Source organism: Aegilops tauschii, chromosome 2 (genome assembly GCF_002575655.3).
Source record: "Aegilops tauschii subsp. strangulata cultivar AL8/78 chromosome 2, Aet v6.0, whole genome shotgun sequence".
Taxonomy (NCBI): domain Eukaryota; kingdom Viridiplantae; phylum Streptophyta; class Magnoliopsida; order Poales; family Poaceae; genus Aegilops; species Aegilops tauschii.
Genome location: NC_053036.3, coordinates 64164961 through 64184604, shown reverse-complemented (window position 1 = coordinate 64184604; position 19644 = coordinate 64164961). Strand labels below are relative to the sequence as shown.

Below are 19644 nucleotides of genomic sequence, written 5' to 3'. Positions count from 1 at the left end.
ATCTTGTTAAACTGCCAAGAACTAAAATTTGGAAAAGGTTAAGTTTTTATTTGGTCAAGTAGTCTAATCACCCCCCTCTAGACATACTTTCGATCCTACACCCATGTTTGGCCAACCGATCATACGGCCCGTAGAAGGCCCATTGATGATACGGCCCGTAGAAGGCCCATTGTGTCTACGACCCATATAAGGCCCATTGTTTCTACGACCCGTAGAAGGCCCATTGTTTTTACGGCCCGTAGGAGGGCCATGGTAACTACAGTAAATATGTAGCCCATGGTTATTGTGGCCTAGTTTAAAAAAATAGGTTATTGCGGCCACTAGCAAACCGCGGAAAAAGAACTGCACTGACTACAAGCAAAGAAATAAACAAGACAATAAGGAAATAAATAAGCAAGCAACTTACGTTAGGCTATCACGGCTATTACACATATTACTCCACTGGGCATCAAAGTTCGCCACCAGTGCAAATATAGGGAACAAAGCAGCATATAAACGCCGCAACAAAACAAGTCCAGAACTGAAACCACTTCAGAAGAGCTCAGGAAACAATATCCTGGGTACCCATAATCCGGGCAAGATGCTTAGCAAGCTTGTTAACTTTCTCTTGTTTGGCGCTTAAATCCTCCAGCACTTGCTGTTGCACCAGAAAGTATGCATCTGAATTCTGCAGGGACTTCCTCAGTCCTTCGGCTTCCTGTCGCATAACATTTGATCGATGTCTTTCAACTTGAAGTTGAGACTCAAGAAGCCGAATTGATTCAGGCAACGAGTTCGAAGAGCTGGTGCCAGCAGTAGTAGCCAGTAACTCGAACACTACATCAAGACAGGACTTTGGGGTTGTCTCAGTGTCTTCAATATAGTTTTTATCAGCTTTCTTGGAGACCAACAGGCATGTCTCACTATGTTGAACCTTATTTGCATTACTTGCTTTACCATTTCATAACGGGGTACTCTTCTCCAATATTTTATCCGCGTTCTAAAAGAGAAACAAACAAACACATCACAGGTTTACAATGTAGTATATGAAACTCATTTTGGTAAACCAGTTCAGTAGTAAGGTGGACAGGATAACATCATGAAACAAACATATATCTATGTAGTATGGTCACTGTATGGTCTATATCATTCTAGTTTATGTTGCCAAATCAAGATAGATACAGTTCGAATCATATCTATTTAAGACAAAGCAACATAGACAGAATATAAGTGTGGGAAACTACACAGCAATAACAACACTTGTAATGTGCATGGCATGAAAACATAACTGTTTATTCAATTGAAACTGAAATCAACATAGAGCAAGTTACAACAGCAAACACGTTAAAGAAACAGGTTTAAAACATATCTGTTGCGCCATTGGAGTTTCAATTGCATCCTTCAAACTTGAAATTAGTTGGTATGAGTAAATATAGTGATGCAAGAGCAAAGTAGTATGAACCATAGCTACGGAACCTGACCTGAGAACAATTCTTCTTCTGCTTTAAGCGTTGACTTGGGGTTCGGAGTGGTGGTTCTCGTGCTTTGGGCACTGCAGTTTCCTTACTAACTGCTCGTGTTTGGGTGCTCTGTGGTGGAGACGGTGCTGTGTCAATGGGAACTGGGTTACTATCTGCTGGGGTTGGGGTTAGAAGGGGTGTAGCTGGTTCTCTGTCCAAATGGGTAGGGGTACAATCTGCGTGAGTCTGGGTTATGTGTGGTGGGGTTGGTTCTTGGGCAAGTACAACCGTGGTTCTATCTGCATCGACAGGTAGCACGATCTTTTCTGAAGGCCGTATTTTTACTCCCACAGATACTTCCATCACCATCTCCAATTGAAATGGCTGATAAACAAGAAAAGTAATTGAATGTACAGACATTGTAAGATAGACAGGTGCAATGGATAGTAGGGAAGAAAACAGGGCATGAAATAATTCACATTTATGTTGTCTAACCAAACAGAATAGCAGGACATAATTTCACATATATGATGGCTAATTAAACAGGATAGCATGACACAATTTCACATGTATGATGGCTAGCTAAACAGGATAGAATGACATACTTCAAAATATGATGACTATGTAAACAGGATGACATGATATAACTATACGATGTGTCTATTAAAGTGATTGGCATGCCATAAATCACAAACATTCTGTCGATGGAAACATGATGGCATGATATAATTCATGGACAGAATGGCATAATTTAAAATATGACGACTATGTAAACAGGATGAGATGATATAACTATATTATGTCTTTAGAAAATGGGTTGGCATGCCATAATTCAGATACATGTTGTCTATCTAAACATCATGGCATGATATAATTCAAATATATGATTTATATACTAAGGAAGTGAGCAGAGGGCAATCACATATATGATGTGTCAACTAAGGAGATGGCATTCAATATTGTGTATATGATGTAAAAACTAAGCATTGCAATACAACATATGCATGATATGAGTAATATAACCCTGCCAAGTTTGAGCATACACCTCAGGGGGATAATAGGACTGGTCATCTGCCTCTGAATCCTCCTCTGAAGAGCTATCTGTAACCAGCAAGATATCTGCTTTAGCAGGTAGCATTGTCTGCTCTGAAGACCTTGTTTTCACTCCAGATTTCTCCATCTCCAATTCAAATGGCTGATGCACAGGAAGAGCAGTTGAATATACAAACATTGTCGACAAAAGCAATGAGAAATACAAAAAAAAGGACGACATGATATAATTCACATATATGGCGCTTGGCTAAATAGCATGTCATTGCATAATTCACATATATAATGCCTTGCAACAAGATAACATTGCATAATTCACATATATAATGTCTTGCAACAAGATGGCATTGCATAATTCACATATATGGTAATTAGACACTAAACAGGTGGCATTCACACAAAGCATGTCTAAACTAAGCAAATGACATAGCAATGCAAGATACCATACGCACGATATGAGCAACATAACCCTGCCAAGTTAGAGCATGCACCTGGGGGGGGAATAGGACTGGTCATCTGTCTCTGAATACTCCTCTGAGGAGCTATCTGTAACCAGCAAGACATGCGTTTTGTCAGATAGCATTGTCTGCTCTGAAGACCTTGTTTCCACTCCAGATTTTTCCATGACCATGCCGAATGGCTGATGCATAGGAAGAATAATTGAATGTACTAAAATTGTTGAAAAATTTAATACGTAATAAAAAAATGATGGCATGATATAATTCACATATAAGATGACTGGCTAACCAGGATGACATTGCAAAATTCACATATATGATGCCTGGCTAAACAAGATGGCATTGCATGATTCACATATACGATAAAGAAACTAAACATATGGCATTGACACAAAGCATGTCTAAACTAAGCAGATGATATTTTTGATGTATACAGTAAGCAATGCAAGACACCATATGCATGATCTTTCCCTCTAATAATAAAGCACGGATTGAGTCTGTCGGGTTCACTGTCACGGTGTTTTTGCAAAAACAACCCTGCTGTTCTGACTGTTCAACCCGCGATCCATTTTTAAGTGGATACCTGGACAACATTTCGTTTTTTGCAAAACAACACCCGCACTTATTAGTATTTGACCCGCGATCCTTTCTTTAGTTGGCAAAAAAACTCTTCTGTCCTGCGCTGCCGGCAGCCCTCTCCGCCCTCCACTGGTCCTATCCCTGCCGTTCCTCCAGCACGGCGGCGCCTCTGTCGGCGGCGGAGACGGCCACGGCCACGGCCACGGCCACGATAGAGGATGAGAAGGCGGTCGCCGTGCTCACGTGGGACGATGGAGGACGCCTCGCCATGGTGCGTGCTCGGGTGAGGGGTAGCGCCCTTCCCGACGGCGGATGACGAGAAGGTGGCCGCCGTTCTCGCCGCGGCCGTCGATGCATAGAGGAGGGGCGGTCAGCACAGAAGCCCAGCTCCAAGAATGAAGGGGATCCCCTCCTCACCGCGTTCCCGTCCGCTTCCCTACCCAGCGGACATCTGGAGGAGGAGGATATGCCGTCTCCCTCCTTCCCGTACATCGAAGGTTAGCTCCACTACACCCAAGAAAATGCAGGCTCACCGTGCACAACGGCGGAGCAGCAGCCCGCGCCCCTCCTCCCCACCATGAAACATCTTCCCTGGGTCGTCAGATCCGGCCGAGATCAGATTCGGATGTGCTACCACTGGGGCGCATCCCTTTCTCACGCCCCCACGTCAGCCTCCATGATTGTTGCCCTCCTCTTGGCCATCTTCTCATGGCTGGCTTCAAAGATTACACTGGAGGTGGCTTAACTGAATTCAGAGAAGTTTGGACATATACAGTTCCACAATCAACCATGTGTATGTGTTTCATAAAATTCCTCAATGCACTAGCATCATTTTTGTTGCATTGGCTGTTGGTGCATAACTAATGAGTCGATGATCTTAATTTTCTATAAGGCTGATAATCCCGACTCTTATTTTTGACCTTTCTTTACTGTGTATACCATGCTAATTTCAACTGAATGGACTGCCAATTTGTCGATCAGTTTGTGTTATTTTCACTGAATTGTTTGTTGATGTGCGGGAAAATGTTTGTGGTTGTAGGATTTTGCTCATTGGTTCATTGCTGTCGATGGATACTTGCTCCGAGGGTGTGATCTGCATCATCGTCATGTAATGTGTCAGTCATAAGGATTGTAGTTGTGGCAGTGCATCGGCGCCAAGGGCATGTTTCCATCAGAATGTTGGAGCAGCTGGCTCAGCCAACCTGGTGAGGGTGTCTCCCAAGACCTGTGGATGGGATTGGCATTCCACAAATTGTTCAATACCTGATATATTTCAAAACAATGAGATGATGTGCTGATTTCTCATCTAGCGTGTCAGGACCGGTTTTTCGGGATATTAATTTTCCAGAAAATGGCCCTTGTGCTCACCAGCCCCAGGATTACTGTTAGCTGATGAGGCACCAACTTGATACAGAAATTCCAAGCAAAGTACAAAATATGTAGTACAAGACCATTGTGGCCTATGAGTACAACACTTGGTTTCTAGTGGTTGATGGCGGAAGCGGTTTGTGGTTCATCTGCGTCTATGGGACTCCATTTCCCACAGGAACAGCTGACCAGGATAACTCCTATCTTCGTGAGGCTGCTATCATCATTGCGTAGGTTCCGTGGCTGTCATCGCAACGCTCCTCTCCATGTGAGAAATCTGGCCAAGCCAATAGCCAGGGACATGCCAGTGAGTACTTTTGAATGTACTCGCAAACATTATGAACACGGGTATAATATAACAAGGGATAATCATGCTCCGAAATATTCTATGATCATAACGTCTGTCACGAAATAAACGAAATCCATGATGCACGCATGCGGGTAAAATATGAATATGCAATACGGGAGTAGAAATAGAATGCACTGATCGAGTGTCTGAAGCGACACCTCGGAAGGATAAAAGATAAATGATGCCTCAGTCGGGCGTCTGAGCGACACCACATAAAGGGCTTATAGATGAAAGAAATAACAAGCATGCCACAGTCGGGCGTCTATGCGACACCACATAAAGGGCTTATAAATAATAGAAATAACAAGCATGCCACAGTCGGGCCTCTATGCGACACCACATAAAGGGCTTATAAATAATAGAAATAACAAGCATGCCACAGTCGAGCGTCTGAGCGACACCACATAAAGGGCTTATAATATAAAGAAAATAGCAAGCATGCCACAGTCGGGCGTCTATGCGACACCACATAAAGGGCTTATAAGAGAATAATCGCAGTGAGTATCCAGGAGGTAGAACCGTCCCAGGGATACTCAATAATTCAAATAATGTAAATGGTTAGTCCACAATAATAATCATAATACTCATATGTCACAGGTCATAATCAATGTTCTGGTTTAGCCGTTTCTCCTCTGAAGACCGACACTATGACCGACACTAAGATCAACACTAAGACCGACATTAGACCCATCTCAGACTGTAGTCCTTACCCATGGACGTGGCTATCCAAATAGATTTAACATCTGCAGAGGGTGTACTCTTTCCCCATGAGTAACGGATTTATTTAGTCCATCGGGACTAATTCCGCCTACGGTCTTTTAATTGAAAACACACCTGACCCGCACACACCAGCTTAACTTACCGGTGTCTGGAATCACCCACGACACCTGTCAAGCAAAACTCTAAGTGGGGAGGCTACAACCTCGACTTAGCATGGGATCAAATTTATATCGCGCGCTCTAAGGGGTGCCCCCCTCTCGGTCCCAACCGGAAACACCCATGCCCCCGGACCAGGTGGCATGCCTGCCGGATGCAGCCGGTATCTTCCACCATGGCCTCTCTGTACGGTGTGTGCTTTGTAAGGGGTTGACAACTTACTGAACCGTACCCTACCTGCGGCAGGGACAAGTGGTAGGACGAAACAAGTATGGGGGTTACTGGAACAAGACTCGATCTACGGCCGACTCAGGAGGTTCAGGTATTCCCTGTATGATTAGCATAACTAATATATTTCAACTAACAGACGGAATCACCACTCATCATACCTCATCATGCCATACCGGACACACTCGTCTCGACGAGGAACTAGGGACAAGCTCGTGTCTACCCAAGACAGAGACTTTCCCGGCTTCCTTCCGGTATGCATGAAAATCTTACGAGGATGATTACGATCACCAGCATATCCATTTCTAACAGCAACGAATCTCATTATGCACTCACGCGTATGATCGTATTGTCACATAAAATAACGAATGCTCCACGTCAAGGCGGTGTTGTAACCGTATCAAAAAACACCCCAAAAATATCATGCTAGGGTTCAGAATGCTTGCCTTCAAGAGTATGCAAGAGGGAGCGTACTTTTTGAAAGTTGCCTTCTTCTTCAAAATCCTATTTTATGAAAATTTAAATTAACACATAGCTTTAAAACAGTACAAAAAAGTTGTTTGGAAAATTTTCAAATAAATACTAAAATAAACTAGACAGAATTTGAGAAACAACAGAAAAAGAATCAGGTCATTTGGACTTATATTTAAAAAGTTATAGCCAGTCAAAGTTTAGTCAAATTCTGTTTTTAAAATAAAACAGAAAAGGGGAAACGCTTCGGTACAGAATACGCTTTCGGGGTAGGGGATACGTACTCGAGACTTTACGCTTTCACTTATCCAGTGTGGATGGGCACGTGGGTCACTAACAGTGGGTCCACGGGGCCCACTGGTCAGGTTTGACCAGTCGTCTCTCCCTCCTCTTCCTTTGCCCGAGCAGAGGCGGGACTCCGGCGATCGACGCCGGCGAACGATGGCTCCTCGAGGGTATCCGAGGGCAGGGATGGGCTTGCCAGACCGGGGCGGTCCTCCCGGTGGTCGTTGGGTCGTCGGGGGTGGAAGGAGTCGCCGGCGGCGAGCTCCGCGGCGGAGGAGGCTTCGGGTGGTTTTGGGGTTCTGGGCTGCGGTGGTTTTCGAGCGAGTTTGAGGTGTTGGGTGGCTCCGCAAGCTCGAGGGGAAACGGGTGGTGGTGTTGGATGGACGGGGGAGGGTCTGGTTGCGACGAACGGTACCGGAAGGCAGCGGCGGCCGAACCGGCCGGAGTCGAGGAAGACGGCTACCAACCGCCGATTGCTGGCTGAGGGAGTGCTATGGGGGTGGCCTGGGGTCGCCTGAGTGCTCGGAGGAGCTCGGGGGCCACCTTTTATAGCGCAACGAGGCTGGTTCCGCGGTGGTGGATGAGAACGATGGCGAATCGCCATTCTGTAGTGGCCAGGGCGACGTGGCGGCGACGAGCACTAGCAGACGGGCTTGAAGATAGGCTCGGGCTGTACAAGGGGGCAGCTGGCGCGCTGCTGCGGCTCGGGCGGCTCCGTCCATGGCAGGAGCCCACTGTAGCCGGCCGCTAGCCGCCCTGGCCGACCTGACGGCGGCGCTGTAGGGCGCCAGGGGCGGCTCTGCGGCGAGGGAGGGGGCGGGCGTGCTGGCTGCGAGTGGGGAGAGGCCAGAGCGGGCGCATGGAGGCGGCCGTGTGACGCGGCGGCTCGGGCGCCCGCACGTGCAAAACGCGCGCTCTGGGCGCGCCCAGAGCACGCACGAGACGTGCTCGACATAATGCCAGGGCAGCCTAGAGTGCTTGAGCGAGGCTGGCAAATAACAGGACTAGGTTAGAGCTAGTAAGGAGATCAAGGGACATGGTGGTTAGGTCAGGGGATGAAGTTCACAATGTAAACTAATAATCATGCCAAATCTGTCCATGCACTCAAGGTGTTCGTCAGAATGCTAAGTGCATCTAGGCAACTCTTGGGGTGGCCAAAAACTCCAGACCAGTGTCTCCCTAGATGTAGGTGATGATGGCAAGATCATTTGGGCAAAACCAGAAACTTGCTAGTGCAAGTTTTGCAAACCTTCAGTTTTGGACAGAAAGAAAAAGGCCTTATTGCATGCACTTAAAACCCTCCAATGGGTCCACTCTCCTGGACTTAAGGGTTTTGCAGGGTGGTCTATAAGTAGGAAAAAGCTCAGGGTTACTAGAGCAAGATAATCTAGGGTTGCAGTACAAATCGCTAAGCTGGACCAGAATGAAAATGAGGTTGATTCACTCAAATTATTCAAAGAACATCACTGGGTTTTTGCATGAAGTTGAATTATATGCATCTACTGACATCTCCAAACACTTGGAAGAATTTTTAGGGTAATATTTAAATAGGTTGTAGTGCAAAAATACCTACTAGACCAGATTTGAAAATTTGGTGTAGAGCTCAAAATCTCCAATGACCAAAAGATGTTTTTGCATAAAAGTGATGTGGAAACATCACATGACATCCCCAAATCTTGGTGAAAATTTTAAATGCATTAATCAAATGGTTGCAGTGCAACAGAGGCTCCAAATTTATGAAAAATCATTTTAAAAGAATAAAGCTCAGGAAAAACAATTATGCAAATAAATCCACTGATAAAGAATTGTTTTATTGGGAGAGCATACAAGTCCAATAATACTTTTGGAAAGTTTCCACTTGAGGTAAAAACCCACAATATTAAAGAGAAGAGGGGTTCTGAAATCAAAAGATAAATCCAGAAAAATAGAAAATTTAATTTCCTGGCAAAATTTTAATTAATAAAACAAGGTCAAAATTTTGGGGTGTTACAACACTACCCCCCTTAAGAAAAATCTCGTCCTCGAGATTTGTTAAAAACTGTTTTGAACAAACATTGCTCTTACAAAAAAAAATCATCCTACTTATGCAATAACAAGGTATCTACAGTAAGGGGGCAATAAGTGGTGCAAAACTACAGTGTGGAACACTGGCGCTGCGTGGAAAATCCCATGGTTGGGGAAACGAGATATTTCTACGTTGGATACAGTAAATTTAGAATAGATTCTAAATTTCTAAAATACGCTGGCCGTACCCGAGGGCACAGTGCTCCCTCTGGCCGACGGGTGGACCCGGGGCCCACTGTCAGTCTCTTCTTCTACCTCTGGCCCTCTCTTCTTCCTCTCTCTCGCGTGCTTTCCCGCGCTTTCTCCACCGGCGACGTCTAGCGCGTAGGGCATCTAGGCCGTACAGCGGTAGTGCGCGGCGTGCTAGCTGCCGGTGCAGCGTGCACTCACCTCGCGGGCAAGTGCACTATCGGCACTGCTCGCGGATTCGCCTCTGAACACCGGCGATCGAGCGACGAGCGGCACTGGTGGACCTCGCCCACCGTACACCGATCTCGAGCTATAAAATGGCCGCGGTGCTCCTTTCTTCTTCCTCACACCTCGCCTCGCTTCCTATTCTCCTTCATTCTCCTCCATTTCTGTTTGCAGGAGCTCGAGACGAGGCTCTAATGGCGGAGGTGATGCCGGACTGGTACATGGTCCTGGTGTGTGGAGGTTTGGCGACGTTGCTGGGGTTCTCCGTGCTCCTGTGCGCGATGATCCTTGATGATCGTCGTGATGCTGCCGCTCGAGTGTTAGCTCTTCGCGGTGGCGGTGATCACGAGGATTAGGTGCGGCATCGAGTGCTAACTGCTGTAGGTGTGCTGGAGCAACTTGCGCCCGAATGATTACTCACAAATCTCTCTTACTGAGACTGTGGTGTCCTCGGGTGTGATCAGTTAGGTGCAAGATGTGTATGGGGATATGTAATTAGCGCACGAGGTCGAGTGGTTGTGGTTGTGAGTCTGCCGTTATGGTGCTGCGTGAATAAAAATCTACGTCGTGAAGAGGCATATGCTCCAGCAACTCAGGGAAAGAAATCTCACTACAAATTTTATCGTGAGTGAAAATTAGTTAAAACAAAATTAACAGCAGTAAAACTGCTCACACAATTGAAACCAAATATTTGATCCGTCGCACAAATTTTGGATACCACGTACAAGTTACAACACATAAATAAATACTGGGATAATAAACATAGCGGTGACGTCTACAATAAAAACGGCAAAAGGACAGGGTCCTGAGAAAACGTCTCTGGTACTGGGGCACACTCCTCTTCTATCGGGGGAAGCGGGTTGACTAGCCGATGAATGCGTCTCTCCTGGTCAGGCCTCAGTGGTCTGCCAAAAGCGATCTGAGGATTTAAATCAGCGAGGCTCTGGAGATAACCCATTACCCGCTGAGTCAAACGCTCTTGAGCGATAATATACTGGGCAAGGTTGGCCAGTATGGGTCTCTCTCAATTCGTCCACCGGGAAAAGATGCTACTTCTCCGGGTGCTGCACGACTCGGAAAGTAATAATACCCTCGTTCGCTGGCATAGGGTACCGCGAATCGAAGACGAGCGAGCGCTTCGTGCGCAGCAGCTTCTATGGCCATATGCGGAGTCGGCATGGATTTCCCCATGAAGGAGACTTCCATTGGGTCTTGGTTTGGGTTTGCGGGGGGGGGGGGGGGATGTGCACCACTGCCCAATATTTCAAGGTGGATGGGGTGATCCTCGATTTGAGCAACTCGTACTGGGGTGGATGGATGGCACTCATGGTACTGCAGGTAAAGTCCCACAATAATTTAACAAAACTACCCGGGGTTGCGTCTGGAGTTCTCAGATAAATACTGGGGGTCGGCATGGCAAAGAAATGGCTGTGAGTGTTGCGCACAAGGTGAGGGGCACTTGGCAAGGTCACGAGGTGGCCTTTTATATAGCATTGGGGCTGGGTTATTTACCATGGTGAAGAGTAACTAGTTTGTCGGTTCTGTTCTATGGGGTCGGGGTCAATGCCACAGATACACATATCCCACAAAGTGACGCATTACTGTGGGTGTCGTCGGGGTGGTTTTTGGTAGCTGCGCCCGGAATTTAAAAATGTAACTGTACGCTAACGTACATATGCATGGCTACTATTCCAAAATAGGGGCGCACAAGCAAACAGCATTTAATTATGGTGATACAGGCTCACACAATTACAAGGCGTAGAAATACTAAGGCTCGTTACTACTCGAGCGACTTAGTCTACTTCGTTAATATCTAAGCGGGCTTGTCTAGTGGACGTCGAGGCTTCTCCATGGGTTTCACCGTCGGGATTAGCTGGATGAGATTGAGGGGCTGCAGGGTCGGGGTAGCGATGATGACCATCGCGGGGGTTGTTGGCCACAATCCCGTTGGAGCATGTTCCCAAAAGGCGACGAAGCACTTCTGGGGACACCAAAGCATTTTGGTCGATGGCTGGGGCAGACCTCAAGGACTCGATCGGGTGTCCGAACAACACGACTGGGTTGTCGGCGTCGGGCTCCTCTTCTCCTCTCGCCGGGGCTCGGCGAACCAGTTCTCCACGAGCTGCGATTAGATCAAGGGTGATTTGATCGAACAGTTCCTCTAGTGCACCTACATAGCGCACCAGATGCAATAGTGCAGGATCCGTCTCGTGATCTCCGTTGGCAACCTGGGGCGGCCTACCATACCCGTCACGGCTAGGGTAGTAGTAGAACGAGCCACAGTTAACTCTGGGCGACAAGTGCCGGAGTTGAACTATAGCTTCTCGAGCTGCCAGTTGGATGGCATGTGGCTCAAAGGAAGTTGTCCTTCCAGTGAACCTGTAGGGGCGTTTTGGTGATAGACCCTACCATAGATGTGTACAGTGGCCCAGAATTGACGGCTCTCACCGCTCATGGGTCCTTGGTACACAACATATTCTGGGGGCTCTTCTAATGCATAGGCACGGCGGGTGAGGTTTGCGAGCACGGTCACAAAACCTCCAAGGTTGGTGGCTATGGTCTCATTGTGAACAATGGGTCCAGGCATCGCAGCTTGGTTTGGAAAAGAGGCTGTGATGTGCTGTGTTGAGGCTAGCGCGCCCTTTTTATAGAAAAAGGAGACGGAGTCTTCCTTCACACGCTTGCGAATGAGACATGTTAGGTGTCAGTCACTGGCGCGTGATCGACAGGCTAGGCTGATAGGTTGGGCACCGACTGCCAAAAGCGTCGGGGTCACTGTGTGGCTATCTTACGCGAGAAGCTTGGCCGGGGTTAGGTGAAGGTCTGGTGGGTTGGTTAACCTAGGTTTATTGATCTGGCTAAGATAGGATTAGCCAATGGTCAGCTTGGCTCTCATACCAAGTTTGTCAGGACCGGTTTTTCGGGATATTAATTTTCCAGAAAATGGCCCTTGTGCTCACCAGCCCCAGGATTACTGTTAGCTGATGAGGCACCAACTTGATACAGAAATTCCAAGCAAAGTACAAAATATGTAGTACAAGACCATTGTGGCCTATGAGTACAACACTTGGTTTCTAGTGGTTGATGGCGGAAGCGGTTTGTGGTTCATCTGCGTCTATGGGACTCCATTTCCCACAGGAACAGCTGACCAGGATAACTCCTATCTTCGTGAGGCTGCTATCATCATTGCGTAGGTTCCGTGGCTGTCATCGCAACGCTCCTCTCCATGTGAGAAATCTGGCCAAGCCAATAGCCAGGGACATGCCAGTGAGTACTTTTGAATGTACTCGCAAACATTATGAACACGGGTATAATATAACAAGGGATAATCATGCTCCGAAATATTCTATGATCATAACGTCTGTCACGAAATAAACGAAATCCATGATGCACGCATGCGGGTAAAATATGAATATGCAATACGGGAGTAGAAATAGAATGCACCGATCGAGTGTCTGAAGCGACGCCTCGGAAGGATAAAAGATAAATGATGCCTCAGTCGGGCGTCTGAGCGACACCACATAAAGGGCTTATAGATGAAACAAATAACAAGCATGCCACAGTCGGGCGTCTATGCGACACCACATAAAGGGCTTATAAATAATAGAAATAACAAGCATGCCACAGTCGGGCGTCTATGCGACACCACATAAAGGGCTTATAAATAATAGAAATAACAAGCATGCCACAGTCGAGCGTCTGAGCGACACCACATAAAGGGCTTATAATATAAAGAAAATAGCAAGCATGCCACAGTCGGGCGTCTATGCGACACCACATAAAGGGCTTATAAGAGAATAATCGCAGTGAGTATCCAGGAGGTAGAACCGTCCCAGGGATACTCAATAATTCAAATAATGTAAATGGTTAGTCCACAATAATAATCATAATACTCATATGTCACAGGTCATAATCAATGTTCTGGTTTAGCCATTTCTCCTCTGAAGACCGACACTATGACCGACACTAAGATCAACACTAAGACCGACATTAGACCCATCTCAGACTGTAGTCCTTACCCATGGACGTGGCTATCCGAATAGATTTAACCTCTGCAGAGGGTGTACTCTTTCCCCACGAGTAACGGGTTTATTTAGTCCATCGGGACTAATTTCGCCTACGGTCTTTTAATTGAAAACACACCTGACCCGCACACACCAGCTTAACTTACCGGTGTCTGGAATCACCCACGACACCTGTCAAGCAAAACTCTAAGTGGGGAGGCTACAACCTCGACTTAGCATGGGATCAAATTTATATCGTGCGCTCTAAGGGGTGCCCCCCTCTCGGTCCCAACCGGAAACACCCATGCCCCCGGACCAGGTGGCATGCCTACCGGATGCAGCCGGTATCTTCCACCATGGCCTCTCTGTACGGTGTGTGCTTTGTAAGGGGTTGACAACTTACTGAACCGTACCCTACCTACGGCAGGGACAAGTGGTAGTACGAAACAAGTATGGGGGTTACTGGAACAAGACTCGATCCACGGCCGACTCAGGAGGTTCAAGTATTCCCTGTATGATTAGCATAACAAATATATTTCAACTAACAGACAGAATCACCACTCATCATACCTCATCATGCCATACCGGACACACTCGTCTCGACGAGGAACTAGGGACAAGCTCGTGTCTACCCAAGACAGAGACTTTCCCGGCTTCCTTCCGGTATGCATGAAAAGCTTATGAAGATGATTACGATCACCAGCATATCCATTTCTAACAGCAACGAATCTCATTATGCACTCACGCGTATGATCGTATTGTCACATAAAATAACGAATGCTCCACGTCTAGGCGGTGTTGTAACTGTATCAAACAACACCCCAAAAATATCATGCCAGGGTTCAGAATGCTTGCCTTCAAGAGTATGCAAGAGGGAGTGTACTTTTTGAAAGTTGCCTTCTTCTTCAAAATCCTATTTTATGAAAATTTAAATTAACACATAGCTTTAAAACAGTACAAAAAAGTTGTTTGGAAAATTTTCAAATAAATACTAAAATAAACTAGACAGAATTTGAGAAACAACAGAAAAAGAATCAGGTCATTTGGAATTATATTTAAAAAGTTATAGCCAGTCAAAGTTTAGTCAAATTCTGTTTTTAAAATAAAACAAAAAAAGGGAAACGCTTCGGTACAGAATACGCTTTCGGGGTAGGGGATACGTACTCGAGACTTTACGCTTTCACTTATCCAGTGTGGATGGGCGCGTGGGTCACTAACAGTGGGTCCACGGGGCCCACCGGTCAGGTTTGACCAGTCGTCTCTCCCTCCTCTTCCTTTGCCCGAGCAGAGGCGGGACTCCGGCGATCGACACCGGCGAACGACGGCTCCTCGAGGGTATCCGAGGGCAGGGATGGACCTGCCAGACCGGGGCGGTCCTCCCGGTGGTCGTTGAGTCGTCGGGGGTGGAAGGAGTCGCCGGCGGCGAGCTTCGCGGCGGAGGAGGCTTCGGGTGGTTTTGGGGTTCTGGGCTGCGGTGGTTTTCGAGCGAGTTTGAGGTGTTGGGTGGCTCCGCAAGCTCGAGGGGAAACGGGTGGTGGTGTTGGATGGACGGGGGAGGGTCTGGTTGCGACGAATGGTACCGGAAGGTGGCGGCGGCCGAACCGGCCGGAGTCGAGGAAGACGGCTACCAACCGCCGATTGCTGGCTGAGGGAGTGCTATGGGGGTGGCCTGGGGTCGCCTGAGTGCTCGGAGGAGCTCGGGGGCCTCCTTTTATAGCGCAACGAGGCTGGTTCCGCGGTGGTGGATAAGAACGACGGCGAATCGCCGTTCTGTAGTGGCCAGGGCGACGTGGCGGCGACGAGCACTAGCAGACGGGCTTGAGGATAGGCTCGGGCTGTACAAGGGGGCAGCTGGCGCGCTGCTGCGGCTCGGGCGGCGCCGTCCATGGCAGGAGCCCACTGTAGCCGGCCGCTAGCCGCCGTGGCCGACCTGACGGCGGCGCTGTAGGGTGCCAGGGGCGGCTCTGCGGCGAGGGAGGGGGCGGGCGTGCTGGCTGCGAGTGGGGAGAGGCCAGAGTGGGCGCAGGGAGGCGGCCGTGCGACGCGGCGGCTCGGGCGCCCGCACGTGCAAAACACGCGCTCTGGGCCCGCCCAGAGCACGCACGAGACGTGCTCGACATAATGCCAGGGCAGCCTAGAGTGCTTGAGCGAGGCTGGCAAATAACAGGACTAGGTTAGAGCTAGTAAGGAGATCAAGGGACATGGTTGTTAGGTCAGGGGATCAAGTTCACAATGTAAACTAATAATCATGCCAAATCTGTCCATGCACTCAAGGTGTTCGTCAGAATGCTAAGTGCATCTAGGCAACTCTTGGAGTGGCCAAAAACTCCAGACCAGTGTCTCCCTAGATGTAGGTGATGATGGCAAGATCATTTGGGCAAAACCAGAAACTTGCTAGTGCAAGTTTTGCAAACCTTCAGTTTTGGACAGAAAGAAAAAGGCCTTATTGCATGCACTTAAAACCCTCCAATGGGTCCACTCTCCTGGACTTAAGGGTTTTGCAGGGTGGTCTATAAGTAGGAAAAATCTCAGGGTTACTAGAGCAAGATAATCTAGTGTTGCAGTACAAATCGCTAAGCTGGACCAGAATGAAAATGAGGTTGATTCACTCAAATTATTCAAAGAACATCACTGGGTTTTTGCATGAAGTTGAATTATATGCATCTACTGACATCTCCAAACACTTGGAAGAATTTTTAGGGAAATATTTAAATAGGTTGTAGTGCAAAAATACCTACTAGACCGGATTTGAAAATTTGGTGTAGAGCTCAAAATCTCCAATGACCAAAAGATGTTTTTTCATAAAAGTGATGTGGAAACATCACATGACATCCCTATATTTTGGTGAAATTTTTAAATGCATTAATCAAATGGTTGCAGTGCAATAGAGGCTCCAAATTTATGAAAAATCATTTTAAAAGAATAAAGCTCAGGAAAAACAATTATGCAAATAAATCCACTGATAAAGAATTGTTTTATTGAGAGAGCATACAAGTCCAATAATACTTTTGGAAAGTTTCCACTTGAGGTAAAAACCCACAATATTAAAGAGAAGAGGGGTTCTGAAATCAAAAGATAAATCCAGAAAAATAGAAAATTTAATTTCCTGGCAAAATTTTAATTAATAAAACAAGGTCAAAAATTTGGGGTGTTACATAGCGTAAAGAGAGAGAATAATATATTTGATGTTCTTAATTACCAGAGTCAGGGTCCTGCTCAAATTGTGGTCTTTCTATTCTATGCAATTTTATTTTCTTGATGATGCCATGTTCTGCCATTCATTCTCTGCTATGCCTGATGCGTGTGTCTTAAGCCTATTAATAACTTTTTGGATCAATGGTAAATCTACGGAGCAAACTCTCGTCTTATACCCATTGTGTGTCTTATTAAGATTAATCTCTTCATGGTTACTTTTCCTTACTATACAAAGGTCATACCATTTTTGTTTATTTTTTCTTCTCTATCCTTTACGGTAACATAGATCGTGCTCACATTGTTGCAACTTGCAATTTGTTCTAGATTTGTTCATGATTGTCATTCGAGGTCAGAGTAAATATTTGGGCAGCGTAAATACTGATGGCAGTGTCATACAATTTCGTCTTATACAGCTATAACAGTTTTGATACATATATTTTATCTGATTAACTTGCACTTCCGCACCATCATAATAAGCAGTGCAGATCTGCCTCTTTGTTTTCAATTAATGTCAGAACTTCTAGCCTTCTAGAATAAGCGTGGCAGCTTATTTTACTTTGTTCTAAGAAATACCGTAAATGGTCAGTGTAGGATGAAAGTCTACTTATCAACTTTGTTAATCTGGCTACATTCAATCTAGGGGGTGCTTCTTTCGCTTCAGTACTTATCAGTGATATTGGTAGTTCTCTGTAGTACTATGTTTTATTAGTTTTACATTTTTTTCCAACGTGATTGCTTAGTTGCATTATTTTCGCTTCTGATTATACTGCCCTGCTGCAGATGATAGCGTCTCAAAGTGGACTTTTTGATCATTTGATAAATGTTTGGAAATTCAAGCCTGGTCCTGTTCTGCAACATGTGACCTATTACTTCTTAATTAATGGACTTTAAGTTTCATTCATCCCTATATCGTCAGGTAATATAACAAGGTTATTGTTTAGATCATATAATCAAGCATGTCTTCTTTTCGGAATTTGTGATTGCCATGTTTGTTGAATTAAAGTCCACCTGTCAGATCAGTTTACACACATTGAATTTTACTTAGTGTACCTCTAAGGTTTTACCTTCTGCAAAGGTATAACACCTACAGATGATCCGATTTTTCTTTTTCTAGATCCCCATGTGTGTGTGTGTGTATGACATACATTGTCCTTCTGATTTATTTTTCCAGTAGATGATTGTGGACAAAGTTTTCCAATCCATTCCTTTTTGCTATACTAATTTTTGTGGGTGATGCAACATAAGTTATATAATTGCTGCACTTATGTAATTGATTTATCTGGCAATAGATTGTCACGAGGATAGCTCTAACCTATGTGCCAACAATCTAAAACATTGTAGCATTATCCTTTACTAATTTTAAATGTTTTTGGTGGTTTTTCTCGGAGGTAGCACACTTAGCATAGCTTTTCAGAAGACAACAGTTCAGTAGGAAGCAGATGAATGAAACATTTTCATTGTTTTTTTTCTGGTGCATTTTCATAGTTTTCTACTCCATTGTTATGTACAAACTCACAAGTGGTGCATAAACGTTTTGTTGTTATTTATCCTTTCATGAGCTGGATGTGCCATTGACGGCGGTGGCAAGCTTGGATTAGTTGGATTCAGAAGGTGGAGATGATGAATGGTAACGAAGCATTTTTATTTAAGAAAAGCAGATGATATGCATGTCGATTCTCTGGTTCTGAAGATATATATTTGACACAGTACATGCTTAAGTAGGTATACACATTCAATTTGAACTATTGTAAAAAGTTTATTAAATCAAATTATATTTCAACAAAGTTTCAGTTGGCTCTCATCGGTGGGCTAATTCTATAAAAAAATCTACAAAATAACTGACAAGGAAATTTCTTAGCAGTACTTTATATGTCTGGAGCAATGAGATAATTTTATCCTATGTGAAGTTCTTTCTCTTGCATTTCCTGATTTCGTTTTTCTCTCCATTTTTTCAGGTTCCAAGGCTTGGCTGCAGCTAGCTTGATTTGGAGACATTCCCTGTTAGGAGTTAAACTTTGGTTGGAGGCATTGAGCTTTGGCTGTAACAATCTTTGTTACTTGGTATACTTCTGTTAGCATTCACGTGATCAACTATCTACCACACTGTTTAATCTGGGATTTCCTCCGGTGCCAAATGTACCAAATTGTGGTTTGAGTGGAGATTTGATCATTCCTATATTGCTAGATTTAACTTCAATCTATGTGTTGCTCTGTATGTATCTCTGCATAAATGGTTCATCATACTATGATCTAATGAAGTGATTTTAATTCTGATTCTTGGTGAGTATGCATTACATTGTACTCCCTCTGTAAACTAATATAAGAGCATTTAGATCACTAAAGTAGTGACCTAAACATTCTTATATTAGTTTATGGAGGGAGTATTTTCATGGAAGCCTTCCCTTTCCCCTCTCTAATCATACTACTGCTCTTATCATTGCCTCTATATGAACCTAGAAATATTATGACGGTCATAATGATACTCACCCTCAGCGACATCCCGACACATGATGGTGATGCTCAACTTGCAAGCAGCATTGCCATTTGTTTTATGTAGAAAATTAACAGATTTTGTTATGTGTTTCAGTATGAGCTAATAATTAGAAAATGTTTATTTTTGTGAATTATAAGATTGGTCCTTCAATATGGCATAGAAAGCGTACTTTCGGGTACTTATTTCACTACTTGCAAAGTAGCTCTGAGTGTTTTTTAAACAATACTAAGCACATATTTATTGATTTTGTATCCGTTGGAATGCATGGACCCCTTTGCTGTACTACCTTCTCATGTGCCAAAAGGAAGATTTACCCTTCCACTGAATTACATAATCGCGTTCGCCGGGCTCATATCCGTGTCCAAGTCGT

The 19644-nt window shown here is 45.3% G+C and overlaps 1 long non-coding RNA gene across 1 annotated transcript; it reads left to right on the top strand.

Annotated features, from left to right (window-relative positions):
- Positions 1–3631: 3631 nt before the first annotated feature.
- On the top strand, positions 3632–19043 carry LOC109784589 (uncharacterized). Its single transcript, XR_002237904.4, has 3 exons — positions 3632–4731; positions 17561–18407; positions 18736–19043. It is a non-coding gene; the product is annotated as an uncharacterized lncRNA (long non-coding RNA).
- Positions 19044–19644: the final 601 nt, after the last annotated feature.